This window comes from Mus caroli, chromosome 5 (genome assembly GCF_900094665.2).
Source record: "Mus caroli chromosome 5, CAROLI_EIJ_v1.1, whole genome shotgun sequence".
Taxonomy (NCBI): Eukaryota; Metazoa; Chordata; class Mammalia; order Rodentia; family Muridae; genus Mus; species Mus caroli.
The window spans coordinates 98353537-98369493 of record NC_034574.1 but is presented as its reverse complement, the minus strand read 5'-3'; the positions used below and the strand labels follow the sequence as shown (position 1 = coordinate 98369493).

At 43.4% G+C, this 15957-nt stretch overlaps 1 protein-coding gene across 2 annotated transcripts in view; it reads right to left on the bottom strand.

The window, feature by feature from the left end:
* Positions 1–15957, bottom strand: part of Lrrc8b (leucine rich repeat containing 8 VRAC subunit B) — a 65528-nt gene that overhangs the window by 20187 nt on the left and 29384 nt on the right. Inside the window, exons 1-3 of one of the 2 annotated variants that reach the window (XM_021162345.2) lie at positions 14729–15951; positions 13996–14137; positions 2057–2111 (exon numbers count right to left, since the gene is read on the bottom strand). The gene's annotated coding sequence lies outside the window, so the exon portion shown is untranslated. Of the gene's footprint in view, positions 1–2056; positions 2112–13995; positions 14138–14728; positions 15952–15957 lie in introns of those variants that run through there. The other variant, XM_021162346.2, reaches the window with a different exon arrangement.

The window sequence follows — 15957 nt, the reverse complement described above, 5'->3', positions numbered from 1 at the left end:
ATTATTATACCTTAAATCCTGATTCATTTAAATCCTTTCTTTAATGTTAACATTTGCATATTCAATTATGGCGAGCAAGCACACCACAGCCAGAGTGAGAATTGTCTTATCTCTGCTCCCCCAGGACTGGGATCCTGTTAAACACAGAACGGAGAGTGTCACACCTCTTCTCCAGACTGTGTAGCCTGGACCAAATGAGTGGGAGGATGGGCTAGACCTTGTAAACTCTGTGAGTACCTCTTGTGTAAGCTCTTCATGTTCTTAGGCATAAAGGGAGTGGATGGACATTCCTGTACAGCCGCACTGAATGAAGCTCAGAGCTCGACCTACTTGCACTCCAAATACTTACAATGCCTGCAGTGTGCCAACACATCTAAGTCTTAGGGAAACAGAGGCGGACACGACAGACAATCCCAGTTTAGAATGTTTGCCCAGCATGTACAAGGCCCCAGGTTCAACCCTCAGTTGCCGGGTCCCGGCCCTTACGTATTTTACCAAGGAGGAAGAGAAGAAACAACTGCCAAGCACAAAGCCGTGGCAAGATCAAAGACATTATGAAGACTGCAAGCCTCGAGAAGGACGGTGATGACTTGTTTGGAGGACAGTCATTAGAAGAGAGACTAAAATAGAGTCACCCAGCCCAACTGAGGAAGACCACTACAGGCAGAGAGAGCTGTAAGCTTGGGAGGTTTGAGGAGCAGAAAGGGTGCACTCTGGCTAAAGCCAGGAGCATGGGGCAAGGAGAGTGACAGCGAGCCTGCAGCCAAGGCACAGAGTTTGGATATGAGACAACTCAAACAATGGAGAGACCGCCAGAGTCAGGAGCACCTGAGTGCAGAGTCTGCTAGCTTTCAAAGACTTGCTCGGCTCAACAGATTCGTGTGGAAACACACGCCCACTTCAGTGGATTTTATCTTTGTTTGAAAGAGTTCTAACACCAATAAACATAAAATAAAATTTAAAGGGCTGGAGAGATGGCTCAGTGATTAAGAGCACTGACTGCTCTTCCAGAGGTCCTGAGTTCAGTTCCCAGCAACCACATGGTGGCTCACAACCATCTGTAATGGGACCTGATGTCCTTGTCTGGTGTGTCTGAAGACAGTGACAGTGTACTCACATACATTAAATAAATAAATGTAAGTTTAAAAAAAAAACTTAGGAGGATATATATAATTTTTAAAAGAGGAAAGGAAGGAAGGAAGGAAGGAAAGAAGGAAGGAAAGAAGGAAGGAAGGAGTCAGAGATGGGTGATACTTTTAAAAAGGCAGGTGTATTCACCACTCTGGAGTCAGTGAGGGATTTCAGTCCCCACCACAGTAAGTCAAACACTCTGCCACAGAGCTAACAGGACATACTTTCCATAGTTTTGAAAAGGACTCATGTCTGCTGGAAGCAAGTGTGGACAGGCTTACACTTCTGATTTGCTCACTCAAGAGAGTTACATTGTCGAATAGAAACATGGCAGATGGGTTACGTGAACAAACCCTGGGAGCTGAGAATGGAGCTCCCCTGGTAACAGTGTCTACCCAGAAGGCATAGAGCTAGGTTTGATTCGCAACAGGGCATAGAGGCATGGTGATACCTGAAATCTCAGCACTTGGAAGGTAGAGTCCAGAGGGTTAGAAGTTCAAGGCCTTCCTTAGCTACACAGTGAGTTTAAGATCAGCCTGCCATCCAAGAGACTCTGTCTCATAACCAATCAATCCATGGAACAACAAAAAGGATAATATGCCCAGATCAAATAAGTAGGCATGGACGCTGTCTCATAGATTATATTATATTCCATTAGTCTTTAGTGATAAAACCAAACAAAAAAGGAATCCATTAAACACGTTCATTTCTGCTTACAGAACCCACAGAGGGTGGGAAGATGACATTTTAATTAAAATAACACAGATTTAAATTTCTGCTTAATCAGGCTAAAAATATCAAAGTGATTTTACTCAAAACATCTGTAAGCATGGCAATCTTTTTCTGTATTTCTTTTTGCCCCAAGCTACCAACTAAATTGTAATAATCTGTGCCATGTGTTCACCACTGGAGATGTTCATCTTACCCTATGAATGCTGGTCAACCGGAAACTCTGCAAGTAGTTTTGATCCGAGGAATGCCTGAAGAGAAGAAACCATAAGCACATTGTTATAGTTTATGTATCCTAGGACTCCAAGATCATTACCCCCTTACGTGGTTTTCAAACTCCCAACATACTTAAAATTTTTGTGAAAAACACAAAATACAACTTTCAAAAAGCATGGGTCAGAGATAGTCCTCTGACCTCTCAGCAAAAGACTAGCTGACACTTGGGGAGACAATCAAAGTACAGTCTAACCACAGCAGTAATTCACAAGGCATTTTAACAGAGAATGAAACATTGTATCCCAGGCACAGACCCATACTATATCTCTGTCTTTTTAATATTTTCCATTTTCTACAAGTAAAGATATTGGTATTTCTTAAGAGAAAAAGTAAATATTTGAGTTTTTTTTCCCATTGAGTTTTGTTATTTTGTTGCTCCTGGCCTGCAACGAACAGAGATGCCACTGTAAAATTTCCTGGCATAATTTCAAGGTTTCCTTTGGAATCTTATGGGATTTTTCATGTTGTAAAGTCTCCAGGCATTATTTCTGATGAAAGCATCGTGAGTGTGTCACAGTTCTAAAAGCCGTTCGCTGTTTATTAGTAACAATGCTACAAACATCTTTTAAACTAGACTCATGGTATCCCTCCCTTTTCTCTTCCCCTTTGGGAATCGAACCTAGAACCTGTGCATGCTAAGTAAGCCATCTACCATTGAGCTATATCCTCTTCTTCAGCCCGATTCACATGACTCTTTTGTATAGAATTCTAAAGTATACTCCTGGGACAAAATGAAATATTTAGTCTCTTATATGTAATATCAATCAACGCCCACCCGCCCTCCTCCAATTATACCAATAATCTTTCTGGCAAGCAGTATATCAATTGATTTTTGAACAGATTAGGAATCATCACTGAAACCACATTTAAAAACAAACAAACAAACAAACAAACAAACAAACAAACAAACAAACCAAAACCTCTAATTCCATACGTGAAGAAATATCTTGCTGTTGCTTTACTGTGCCTGCTGTTAACGTTGGGTTGAACAAACCCACCCCATGACTTAACAAGCCTCACTCCTCTCTATCCAAGTTCACCCAAACCAGAGATTTATCCTGTTGAAAGGAACAGACGTAGAACTCAGCAGAGGCTCTCAGGATGAAGACATTGCTGTCAACTAAAAGCCACAGTGCCCGGTGTTTCAGTTTCTTTATCCAGGCCAAGAGAACCATTCGGGCTGATTTTAGAAACCATAGCTGAACTCATCCTCTTTTCTCCTCCTCAGCAGAACACAAAAGTACCAAGCTGGAAGGATGAATTGTGACAATCCTAAATGGCCGTGCTGCTCAGAATAGAACAAATCACACACTTTAGGCAGGATAAAACGGGACAAAGACTGGCTCGGTAATTCTGACAGGCCAGCTGCAGAGACAGGCGGCTGTGTCTCTGTGATCCAGTTCGCTATGCTAATGGGTTCCCAAACTCGCTTCATCTTTACCACTCCCAGGCAGAGACAGGACACACACTCGTGCATTTTAACTTAAAAACTCAGCTCTGGGTCAGTCTAAGAATGGACTCTAGCAGACGTGGAGACCAGGAGGCTGAGACTGAATGTTCCCTCCCGTCTTCCAAAAGGAGCATAGAAGGGACGTAGAGGAAAATACTTATTTTCCCAAGTGACTAAGGATTAAGGATGAGCTTTCTGATAGAGAAACAAAAGGTCCTAAGGCTCTGACTGCAGAAGGGGAGGAATCTGCACACTTTTGCTTTCTGATCGGTAGGGATGGCAGACACTGACTGCACACTCCTGTGTAGTAGAGCAAGGAGCAAAGACACAGTTCTGGGATCTAAACACAGGCTTTCATGCATTTGAATTTGCCTTGTAGTGACAGCTGCAAAAGAAAAGATGAAAAATGGAGCAAAAACAAATCAAGAACCTTTTTTCTGGTTGTTTTGTAATGGTGCGGGTGCCAAGCCCAAGGCTTTGGCCATGCTAGGCAAGTGCTCTACCACTGAGGTACATCCCCAGCCCAAAGCTCACAATCTCCGTAAATCTAAAGCACAATCCTATGACATTACTATGCGTGGTGCATCCCAGAAACGGCAGCAATCACACCACCATACTCTATCTTGTGCAATCTATATTTTAGGTTCTGATTATGTAAATTCAGACTCCCACATCACTGACTTGAAAGACTCCAAAGCAAAGACTTAAAAAGGGACATTCCAGATGGGCATGGTGACGAATTCCTTAATCTCAGCACTGGGGAGGCAGAAGCAGGTGGATCTCTGAGTGGCAGGCTATTGTTGATCTACAATCTAATGCCTGCCCTGCCTTGAGGTCCCATGGCACCACCTCTGGAAGCTGCACTGACCTCATTGGCTAATTTCCTGGCTCTATTGTGTCTTCTTGGGGCATGCAAATATTTCTTTCACACTGCACTATGGTGTACAAGTTAAGCTAATGCCTCAAGTTCTTTATGAACTAATGCAACCAAGTCTCTTAAATACTTGTATCCCAGGGATCTCTCCCAGAGTATTATCAATGGCTAGATGAAGGAGCGATGGTAAAACCTTCAAGGGAGATTTGGAATGTGGCTGTGATTTCCCTCTGGCCAGCTGGGACCCTGAGAACTGACAGGGCACAGGGTTGAAGCGGCTTCTTTGCTACTTTGTTCCCATTCAGCTCTCAGCTCTCATCACATTTTAAAATGTGATGGGCTGGAGAGACAATTCAGTGGCTAAAACAGCAACTGCTTCTCTAGAGGACCTGGGTTTAATTCCCAGCACACACATCATGATTCTTAACTATAATTTCATTTCAAACGGGTCCTCTTCTGGCCTCTGCACACAAGGAATGTACAGACAAACATGCAGGCAAAATACTCAGACACATAATAAAATAAAAATTTAAAATGTGAAGAATCATCTTAAATGGCACTGAAGTTAGTCTGCCCAAGAGACAAGTGCTGAGGCAACCTCGCGTTGCACTGAGGCTGGCCTTACGTACGGCTCAGGGACATTTAGAGTGCTGTCACCCATGTGACTGGATTTCATTACCCAGTTAGGAACCAAGAGTATGGAGATAGCTTGGCTCTCAGAAAGATATACGAGCAGAGGCTGGGTACACATTGCATGAAGCAGAGAAAGGAAGGGGTAGGCCATGACTGGGGCCAAGGTGTTCTCATTCCACAACAGTGAGTGCAGTCATGGGAGGCGGAGGCGAAACCTCACCCTTGAGCAAGCATGCTTGCCAAGTTCCCCACTAAACCTAACATCCCACAAATCTGAACACAGAGCTGCTGTCAAGCTTAGCATGACTGGCTGTATTATGACTGCACGTCATTTTAAATCAGTGACGGGCCACTGGATGAATGCTACAGTATTCCTAAACGACCTCAACATCCTGTGAATTAGGATTTCATGATTATTCTTTTGCACGAACTGGCCTTATAATATAAGAGGGGAAATGCTGAGACCACGCACGAGCATGCTGTCTTCCAGGCCAGAGTGCTGTCTGTCATGCTAAGCTGGGCTCAACTCTTACCCTGGCTTCTCCCTCCAAGACCATGCATTCTGGGAGGGAAGGAGCTCTGTTTATCTTCTCAGGGCCGGCAAGCACTCTCTGTCCCTACACACTGTACTTTTACAATCCTATGAACTAAGACTCAGCTGACAATGTCTCATGTCCTCGGGATAGTTTTAGTCTCTTGGAGCAGGTTACTGATGATGATCACTGAGAGGAAGGCTGTGCTTGCTACGTCATGCTCTTGAAGGGATGACAAATATCACATGACAGACCGCAATAAGCCCAAGGTAGTAAGACAAAGCTTAATGGGCTTAAGGCAACAATACAAAGGCTCGGTGTTCACTTATGGGTCAATGACCACAAAACACAACCTTACACAGTTCTTTCTGGTTTTGAGACAGGGTCTCAAATAGTCCTCAAGGGCCTCAACCTTAATAGACAGCCAAGGCTGACCTTGAATTCCTGATCTTCCTGGCCCCCACCTCTGCAGGCTAGGATTATAGATATGTATCAACAAGCCCAGTGTGTGGTGCTAAAGACTGAGCCCAGGGTATCATGGATGCAAGCCAAGCATCCTACCCACTGAGCTATTATTCCTAGACCATAAGAAGTATCAAAATGAGCACCTACCCAACTTCTCCAAATGGGCAGGTACACTACTGTTAAACTACATCACAAATATCTGGTGATGTGCTTGGCTGTTTGAACTGTTTTTAGAGCTGTGAATTCTGGGTTTGCTTTGAACCTGAGAACTAAGAGTTCAAGGGGTAGGCAAGGCCTAACTACAGCAATCTCAACTGCAGCTGTGTGGAAGGGATGCTGGAAGATGGTGAGGTGCAGGTAACCATTCACTGTGCTCTCGATGCTCATCTCAACTCCATAGGTTAGAAAGCGGAGTTTATTAGTTATTTCCTGTTCCCATAATAAAATACCACAACAGAGCCGTTATGGTTGGTCTATGCTCAGCCCAGGGAGTGGCACTATTAGAAGGTGTGGCCCTGTTGGAGTAGGTGTAGCCTTTTTGGAGTGACAAACCAGTTGGAGGTTTGTCACTGTGGGTGTGGGCTTTAAGATGCTCATCCCAGCTGCCTGGAAGCCAGTATTCCACTAGCAGCCTTCAGATGAAGATGTAGAACTCTCAGCTCCTCCTGCACCATGCCTGCCTGGATGCTGCCATGCTCTCACCTTGAAGATAATGGACTGAACTTCTGAACCTGTAAGCCAGCTCCAATTAAGTGTTTGTCCTTATAAAAGTTGCCTTGGTAATGGTGCCTGTTCACAGCAGTAATACCCTAACTAAGGCAAGAGGTAACTTAAAGAAGAAAGAGTTTACTTGGGCTTATGGTTCTAACTGGTGTGGTTAGGAGTCCATCATGGTGGGGAAGCAGCAAGCGGCAGGCATGACAGCAAAATAAGATCTGAGAACTTATGTGCTATTTAAGCAGGAAGCAGAGAGAGCAAACTCCAAGTAGGCGAGGCCTTAAGTTCTCAAAGCTATCCCTGGTGACAGACTTTCTCCAGCTAGCCTGTGCCTCCTAGACTTCCTCAGACAGTAACATCCACTGGGGCCCAAGGATCCAAATGCTTGGGACCACAGAGGACATTTCTATTTTAAATCATCAGAGTAAAGACTGGAGAAACGCAGAAACTTGTTTGATCAAGTTAAAAAGCAAACCCAGAATTCACACTAGCTCTGAGAACATCTGCCTCGTGGCCTCCCCCAGAAGTGCTGTTGGAGAGTTCTACAGAGAATGTGGCATCTCGCTCTCTGCACTCTACAACAAAACCTTTAGAAAAGAATAAGAGATGCTTGGCAAATGGTTCTTCCTGGTCCATGGCTCCGTACTGCACCTAATGAAACTCAACAGTAGGAGCTTCTGCGCCCTTCCTGCCTGCCCATCAAGTAATCAGGTTTGACATGATAGATAGCCAGAGCAAGAATGCATCCTGCTTACACAACCTCATACCAAGAAGCCCTCTTCTCTAATAACAAGGGGAAAAAACCCACATTTACCATTAAAATAATGTATACAGGGCTTTGATGCCTGGTATATCTATTAAGATCTATTAAGATTAACAGCACCATGCATTTAAATACGGATTTTCTGAATGGTCTGATAAGGGAGCATTACTTGCCAGTCTCTTCATCTAAAACCTTGAAGAACGCTTAGGAAATGAAGCAGAAGGGAGGTAGCAGACTGGCTAAGCTGGTGGCCTGACATCCATTTCTACCGGCTGAATCATAAGCTAAGTGTCAACTCTCTAATCTACAAAACAGTTTACTACTGTTTTATATTACATAAAGATGGCTTTTAACCTAATTGAAATGCCTTAACAGTTAATTAAGTAAGGCAACTGTCACTCAAATGCTTAGCACAGGGATGGATACAAAGTAACAACCAACATAGTAACTTATTAACACAATGGTAGCTTTATAACAAGCCAATCTGTTAAAAGGATGGCCTCATGCATTGTCCCCCAGCCAATCAGCCTTGACACTGGGGAGCCCAGTTTTCCACCCAAGTTGGAGATTTTAATGGCAGACTTGCAATTTGACCCATTATCCCAAAATGTGAAGTATAAATATACCTTTTCTCAATTATTTGTTACATGGACCAGGATGTTCCGAAGCAGAAACAAAAACAATAAACTGTGTTGTAACATTTGAAGCAGTAGCTGGCACAAGTCATTTAATGTCTGTCTTAACAGGCAAAATCTTGTTGCTGACAAACCAGGTGTGGCTAGTGTCACCTAGGCAAAGGGGTACATTAAAGATCTATCATCAATGAAAAAAATCAAAATAAAACAAACAACAAACCACAACCTATCTATCATCAGGACCTGGGGAGACCGTTCAGTTGATAAGATGCAGGGACAAGGGCCTGAGCTTAGATCCCCAGAAGACATCCATAGTCCCAGCGCCATGCAACACAGAGGGAAGGCTCCCTGAAACTCGATGAACAGCCAGGCTAGCTGAATTGCAAAGTTCCAGGTTCAGTGAGAAACCTTATCTCAAAAGATAAAATGAGAGGGACAGAGGAAGCGAGCAGACATTGACCTCTGGTCTCCAACATGCTTCTATAAATCCACACACACCTGACACATACAAAAAAAGTACCTCAATATGATGTGCTTAAAGTCACTGAATTTTACATTTACAAATAGCTAAAATAAGTTTTATGTTTTGTATATTTTACCAGAAATAGTCATGCAGATTAAGAAAACCATTCTCATTGCAATAAGCACAAAAGGATCACAGGAATCAAATACACTCAGCCTCAATGTCCCAGAAAACATAACATGTGAAAATATTATTTTAAATATACCAAGCTTGCTTCATCCATGGGGTGTATGTCACTATAAGCAATCCTGTATTTTCAATCATCAGGTTATTTGTAACCTTGAATTCAAGTTTGGTTAATCAAGAGAACATGATTCTGCAAATGTATCCAGAGAACAACTAAGATTTGTTACACACAACAAAGATTTCAAAGATTTCTTTCTCTTGCTCATATGCTCACCTTCCCCCCCTCTCTGTGCATGTGTATGGGTGTTTTGCCTACATGTATATCTGTGTAAGTTATGGGTGGCCAATGCCTATGGAGGTCAGAAGAGGGCATCAGATCCCCCAGTACTGGGGTTGCATATGGTTATGAGGTACCATTGTGGGAGCTGAGGAATTGAGCCCATGTCCTCTGGAAAAGTAGCCCATGCTCTTAACCGCTGATCCATCTCTCCAGCCCTGCACTAGGGTCCTGAATGGCCATGCCTATGCCAATACCAGACTTCTAATGTGTCACATTGAGAGCCAGCATCAGGCAGTCAGACAACACCTTTCTAGCTTTGTGGCTTTCCATTTACAAGCTGGTAGGATCTACTTCCTATGCAGACTGGATTATGTATTCTCAGATCGCAGTGATATCAGATCATTCAAGAAGAGCCTGAATAGTCCTCTGGGCCACTCAGGCCTTTTTACCAGTTGGGATATGGCTGTCTCACACTTTATCGTGACCTGGACACATAGTACACTTTGGACCAGAATCTTTGAAGCCTGCTTGTCTGCAGAGTCTACAAGCACATGATTCCCTTGCACATATCTCTCTCACTGGGTTACAGTCATACAGCTATTTCCGGGTAACACAGAACGGTTCCAGACCTGCCTGCTACACATCCCAGAACCTCTGAGGGCAAAGCAGACTGCTCCTTTTTTTTATTTATAAATTTTGATTGTTTTTTTTTAATCCCTAAATCCTAGCTAGCAGCCATGTCCTGGTTCAATTTGGTCCCTCTTTTGCATGCCCACTTCCCTCACTGAAGGCTAGCTTCCCATGTCGGTCGTGTGGGGCATGTGTCCTGGAAAACATCCCGTGCCCGCCTCCACTGCCATCTGCATGGGTCCCACTCTAGTCCCCCATCTCAGCTTTCACGTCCTGTCTCACAGGCCTCGGAGCTGAGATTACTGGTTAAACCAACATCTCTGAAATCACTCCAGTGGCAAATGCAGAGAGATTTCCTGCAGGCAAGGCAGCTCTGCTGGTGCCTGGTCGAGAGAAGACCCTGCACAATAGATGGAAATACACAACTCAGGCCACAGAGTTATTCACAGGGCTTTGGTGACAAGGAAACAGAACAGCAAATGTCACCATGGATGTCCTATGAAAAAGGCCCAGAGGCCCAGGATTCCAGGCAGAAGGGAAAAAAAATTTCAGTGAGGTTAAATAGTGACCTGAGGAGAAAGTTCTTTTGTCAAATCTACCATGTGATAGCAGGGGGGCAGTGTCAAGAGAGGGAAGAGTGGGTGGGTAGCAGGCCAAGAGAAGGAGTACCCACAACACCCTGCTAGTAGTCCAGGTTGCCTACTACCGTTTGAAGCCAGAGGAGACTTTCCACAACACTGCTGGGAGCCAAGACACTGATTTCATCAGCTCCTCTTTCCTGGGAAGTGTGGGAAGGAAAGCTCTGGACAGGAGCCACAGAAGAGAAACAGGTAAGCTTTGAAAGAGCAAGCTTGATGTTACCCATATGTCAGAGCAAGCTTCATGTCACCCATGTGTCAGAGCAAGCTTTATGTCATGTATGTTTTAGAGTAAGCCTTATGTCATGTATGTGTCAGAGCAAGCTTTATGTCACACATGTGTCAGAGCAGCTTTATGTCATCTATGTTTCAGAGCCAATGTCCACTTTTGTCTTGAGTTTGACTTAGTACGTTGTGTTTCCAATCTGGTGAGTGGGTCATGTAGTGGCCAAACCCTGCTGCCATTGCCTTCTCTGCTGACACAGCAGAGGCACTTGGCATACGTGTAGGGTAAACAGGACAGCCTTTCTCAGAGCCTATCTCTATCAGCTGGCCATGCTATGATCCAGCCCTGTTCTACATTGCCTTCCCAGAGTAGGCATCTCACTTCACAGCGTCAAAGGCTCTGCCTCTGATGGTGTCCCTGCTACCCACCCCTAGGCCTGCCTGGTCTGACACCCTCCGAAAGTTCAGTAACTGTCACATGATTCCCAGAACTCAGGACAATTCAGTTATTAGTAATAGTTCATTAAAGAGGATATAGCTCAGGAGCAAGCAAAGTACCAGACTGCACATGGACATACGTATGTGTGTGTATGGGTATGTATTATGTGTATATATGTGTTGTGTGTGTATGTATTGTGCATGCATATGTGTGGGTGGGCACATGTATATGTGTATGCAACTGGGTCCAAGACCAAATACATATTGTTTACTGTACTACACAAAGCACAGGCTGCATAGGAAGTTCCTTTCCTATACAGGACTATAGAGGGCTAATTCTTATTCAAAAAGGCTATCCCTTGAAACAGTGCCCCAAGTTCCCTTGGAAGGTCAAGCTCACCTTCAGGGAGTAAACAAGGCTGTCAATTAAATCCCAGTGCTCCAAGCCAATGGCTTACATAGGTATTCCCCATAGGGCTGCTTCCTCTGACACCCCTGACCAATCACCACAGGCTCTTGTAGCTCTCTGCCCTTTTCTTTCATATCCCCTATTATCCTATAAGTAGTCACTCCATTAAGGGAGTTTTCCTCCCACCAGCAATAAGCTCTGAGGTCTGGTCAGTGTATATTATGCAGATTAACATATCTCAGGGCTTACTATGCAAAAGTAGCCATTGAATATTAATGAGTAGATAAAAGAATTAAAATTAGATTTTCTGACTTGAACATAACCCACTGCTTATTTTTCTATTATTTCACCTTCAATTTCCCACATTCCACATGACATTTGAAGGTTCCTGCCCACGGAGACTAGAGACTCACTGAACCTCCTGTCAACAGGGAAGAGGCTGGGGGGGGGTGGTGGTGGTGGTGGTGGCTCAGCCTCAATAGAAAGACTCTGGGACAGGAGGGAACACAGAAAGCTTCTCCTGAAGAGACTAAGGGAATCAGAGGGTCCAGCTGATGATGGCTCTTTCTTAGGCTGTTTTTTAAGCAGCCAAATTCAAAAGGTGGAAAGACCTGAGAAGTTGACTTTTTTTCCCTGCCCCCCCACTCCCTGCCCAATGCCCCAGTAAATAATATTTTCCTATTTATATTTGACACCATTTGTTTTTATTGTGGAGCTTTGAACCATTCAGAAAATGCCACCATGGAGTCACTGCTGGCTTAAAGACAGACAAGAAGAAATAAGGGGTCATCATCTGCCATCAACTAAGTGGCCCCAAACAGCCACCAAGAGAAGGTGAAAGAATCTCATATCTCGAATGGACACTATGTGAGAACAAATCAGGACCGAGCTTCTGTGTGTAATATCTTATCCCAGGTGAAGAGGGAGATGGGACTGCCTAAGCTCAAAACCTGGCCATCAGAAGGAGTTTGTGCTTGGGTGGAAGAAGACACAATGTAAGAAAACAAAGAAATTGATACAATGTGTCTCAAGGCAACACTGGGTAAGGAATAATAGTTGTTGCAAGGTGTACAAGTGTGCACAGCTTGGGGTGAAGGGAAAAGCAACAGAGAATCAGGGCACACTCATGAAAGACTAGGGGGACACACTCATGAAAGACTAGGGGGGCACACTCATGAAGGACTCATGGTGGGGCACAGCATGAAATGAAGGACACAGAGAAGCAAGGTGAACTCAGGATAACAGGGCACACTGGAATTTTCCATACAAGCATGAGAAAGAAAAGGATGAAGGGAAGCTTAGGATCAAATATTAAATAAAGTCTCAAATGTCAAGATAATAAATTTTTTGAATAGAGTCCAAGCCCTGAGCATAACAGATATCCAAGTAATTATTATCTGGGGGAGTTTAGACTGGATATTACATGTAGTAAAAAGTCATTGTGCAATGGAATAATGGAAAACTATCTCAGAGAACACAATTCAGTGATATAAATTTGAAAACATTCATTGATAAAAGCCCAACACAAACAGGAGGCCTAATTGAATATATATACACACACATATATATACACACATATATATACACACATACATATATACATATAAATACATATAAATATATCTAAAAAATTATATATATAAGGTAATCTCCAAGTAAAGCATAAATTGACTTCACCATTAAAATTCCAAGTAGAAAAAAAATCAAATTTCCAGATTAGCCTGGCAAATGATGTAACTAGACAATTAGATTTTGAGGAAGCAGGATTTTCCTAAAGTCTTAACATTTTTTTTTAAAGAAATGAATATGCTAAGTGGCATTTTAGACTAGAGGATACCGGAATACTAAATTAAATATTTTTACCACACAAATATCGCTTTAGAACGAATAGCCAAATTTCATGCAAGGCTTTAACATGTACAATCATTTAAAACATACACAAAAGGGCGCCAGTACTTGCAGAGCCTTGTCAACTGTCTGATAAACAAGATGCCACCTTAGTAAACTGGGATGTTGATCATTGGAAAAATTAGGCATTGTGTCACTCAGCCTACAATCACATCTGTGGAAAATCAAATTATGATTATGCTAATTATGGACCAACACTTCATGTGTCCCAACTGGTGCCTAAGCAAACAGTTCTGTAGAAGGGATGGCGTCACCACAAGGGAACCTCATCTCTTTCATTGCCAAGTAAGCTTTTTATTTTTATTTTTTTCAAATTTATACAACTGTGATTGGGACATAGCTCTGTCAGTAAAGACCCCACAAGGCAAGCATGAAATTCTGAGTTTGTCCAGAAACAGTGAGTGGCTTTCAATTCCATTTCTGGGAAGACAAAACCAGGGGGATCCTTGGAGTTTTCTGGCTGATCAGTCTAGTCAACCAGTGTGTTCTAGGTTCAGGGAAAGAGCCAATCTCAAGAAATACGGTAGAGAGCAGTTGAACAAAACACCAAACATTGGAATGGATCTCGCGCGCGCGCGCGCACACACACACACACACACACACCTGACTTACCAGTTTAGGCATTAGGAAGTTTCATTCTATAAAAATCACTGCATGGGGGTTCCCCGACCTCAGTCCATTGCTTGTCTGTAAGTATCTGCATCTGTCTCAGTCAGTTTCTGGTAGAGTGCAGAGGGGGAGGGGGCAAGGAACTCTGGGAGGGAGGGATTGGAAGGGAGGGCAATATTTGAGATGTAAATAAATAAAATAATTAATTTTAAAAAGTCATTGAATGGGACAGGAAAAAACATCAGGGCAAGGTGTCACAGAAGAGGGAATGAGCAAGAACAAACTATGATAGCAACCAAGTATGGCCGTGCTATATATAATACACCCTTTATATATAAAAGTTGAAAACTATTTTAAATAAAAGAATGACAGCATGAACTGAATCTAAACCAAACTAAAACTCATTCCTCCACTTGGCAGCAATGTTTTTCTTTTTCTCTCCTATGTTACTTAAATATTTCCCAGGAACAGGCTGAGTGGGCAAACCAGGAAGTGAAACCAAATCTGGTCCCACTGAGAGCTGGGGGCAGTGAGACACACTTTGGAATTAGCTGGAGTGCTATTAACGTTTCACTTAAAAGTCCATTCCCTTGGCAACATCAATTTAATCAGAGCCACACTAAGAGGGATTTCAAGAGGTAAGTCTTCAATTTGTTGTCTGGCAACTGATCTAATCTTTTATGTAAATGTATTTTCCTGTAGTGGGACTGGCCAATTTGAAACATGAGTAACTCACCCAGCCCTGTTGAGTGGAGAACAGAGTGAAGCTATCCTGTCCGTGCTAGTAAATGTTCTCATAAAGACAATGGCAATCCAATCCGTAATGACTGGCTTTGGGGGAAATGTGGCTTTGGCTTCTTAGATAACAGATCCCATTTCTCTGAACTGTTCGGCTGGGGATCCTATTGGATCTTTATTCTGCTGAGAAGTTTACACTTACTATGCAATCCCAGGCACAGTAAGAATTCAAGTACCATGGCTTGGTAGAGCAAGGTATTGTTAAAACTCATTCTTGTTGGTTTTGCTTCTGACATAAATACAAGGTATCATTTCTTGGGCTCTGCAACAATGCTGCTGCTTATGTGCTCTGCAACCATGCTGCTTATGTGCTCTGCAACCATGCTTCTCATGTGCTCTGCAACCATGCTGCTCATGTGTTCTGCAACCATGCTTCTTCTCATGTGCTCTGCAACTATGCTGCTCATGTGTTCTGTAAACATGCTGCTTGTGTCCTCTGTAAACATGCTGCTTATATGCCGTGTAAAAATGTTGCCTATGTGCTCTGCAATCATGTTGCTTATGGGCTCTGCAACCATGCTGCTCATATGATCTGCAATCATGTTGCTCATGTGCTCAATGACCATGCTTCTTATGCGCTCTGCAATCACGTTGCTTATGTGTTCTGCGACCATGCTGTTTATGCATTCTGCAACCATGCTGCTTATGTGCTCTGTAAACATGCTGTTTATGTGTTCTGCAACCATGTTGTTCATGGGCTCAGCAACAACGCTGCTTATGGGCTCTACCAACTTGCTGTTTATGGGCTCTGGCACCAAGCTGCTTATGGGGTCTGCTACCATGCTGCTTATAGGCTCTGCAACCATGCTGTTTAAGGGTTCAACAAATATGCTGCTTATGGGGTCTGCAACCATGGTGTTTATGGGCTCTGGCATCATGCTGTTTAAAGGCTCTGCAACCACACTGCTTATGGGCTCTGCAAACTTGCTGTTTATGGGCTCTGCAACTATACTGCTTATGGGCTCTGCCACCATGCTGCTTATGGGGTCTACAACCATGCTGCTTATAGGCTCTGCAACCATGGTGTTTAAGGGTTTAACAACCATGGTGTTTATGGGCTCTGGCACCATGCTGTTTATGCATTCTGTGACCATGCTGCATATGGGGTCTGCAACCATGCTGTTTATAGGCTCTGCAACCATACTGTTTATGCATTCTGTGACCATA